Source organism: Loa loa (genome assembly GCF_000183805.2).
Source record: "Loa loa unplaced genomic scaffold supercont3.152, whole genome shotgun sequence".
NCBI lineage: Eukaryota > Metazoa > Nematoda > Chromadorea > Rhabditida > Onchocercidae > Loa > Loa loa.
The window spans coordinates 39,329-40,848 of record NW_018108332.1 but is presented as its reverse complement, the minus strand read 5'-3'; positions in this window follow the sequence as shown (position 1 = coordinate 40,848).

The following is a 1,520-nucleotide window of genomic DNA, read 5'->3' as shown; positions in this document are numbered from 1 at the left end:
CATTTCAGCTTATGTACAATGATCATTCAAATAACGAAAGTTAAAAATGATGCAAAGTAATGGATGAAAAAAATTTTAATTGAAATTCAAATTCGCTTATCTAAATTATTATTTTCTGCAATTCTGTCATCTTTTTGTCATACATTTTCTTGTTTTTCTCCTTTTCTGTTTATTTTTTTTAAAATTTTCTTTCTTATGGAAACTTTTAATTTTTTTACAGCACAGAATTGATTTGATCCAAAATTGATTTCATTTCTTTCTCATCAAATTTTTTTTTTTTTTAAGAATTTTCGATTTCATTCTTTCTTATTCGATGATTTCTTTCCATAAATATTGCAAATTTTCTTATAAAGATAGAATGCAAAAATGGATGTGTTTTTTGAATTTTTGGCTTTTATTACATTTGTACCAAAAAATAATTTCTGGGAAGAATGGATATGATTTGCTTTTCGATTCATTCTTTCCCATTTTCTTATCATTGGAAATCAAAAATGCTAGCAAAGCTTTTAGGTTTAAACGAAGATCGTAACACTTTTTTTTTTATCTATGCATTTATTAATTGTTAACCAATTTGAAAGGAATATTTCTAATACTAAAAGATAGCAATAATGATTGATTATCCATGTTTAAAGTTTAAAAATGTTAAAAAAATGAATTTAAAATTAAAAAACGAAAGAAAAAAAATCACTCGAATAATTGTAAATTAGAATTATTAATTTTACTAATGTATGAATAAAATTTCATCCATTTCATTAATTACGGGTTAAAAAAAAAGCAAAGAAAAATTAAAATTAAATATTTTGTGCATTTCTTAAATGTGTTATAATTTCCGAACTGATCAATGCATCATTGATGAGCAAACAAGTTTTGACATAATTTTAGATTTTAAAATGATTCCGATGAGTACGAGAGATTTTTAAAAAGTTGTATGGTTAATTGATAAAATGGCTCATTATTCTTTCTTTTTTTTTTTTCTTTCACTTTCAATATTTATTTATTTAATTTCATTTTTTGATGGTTAGCAATTTTTGTTTGCTTTCTTCTTTTCATTAAATTTCAACTCATCATTTCACTTTTTTTTTCGTCATTATTTACATTTATATGTATTTTTTCAATGTTATTAATTCATTGATAATCCATAATATATTTAAATTCGAATTAAAATTTTTACCAAATATATTTCTTGTTTGCCAAAATCTAAAATGTAATGGAATAAATTATTGAGCATAATTAAATTTCGTCTTTTCCATTATCATTAATTTATCTTTTATGTTGCAAACATTTCATCTCAACCACTACCCTAATTTATTTTTAAATGATCGAGTAATTTTGCTTGTATATTAAAAAAATATTATTTAAAAGCTGGAAATTTTCAATGATTTGGAAATGGTTTAAATTAAATATTTTAATTGAAGAGAAAAAAAAGATTAACAGAATTGTATTAATTCCCGATTTTAATTATCTAAATGATGTGGTAATTGAAAATATACAAAAGATTAAAAGATGAAAATTATTGTTAA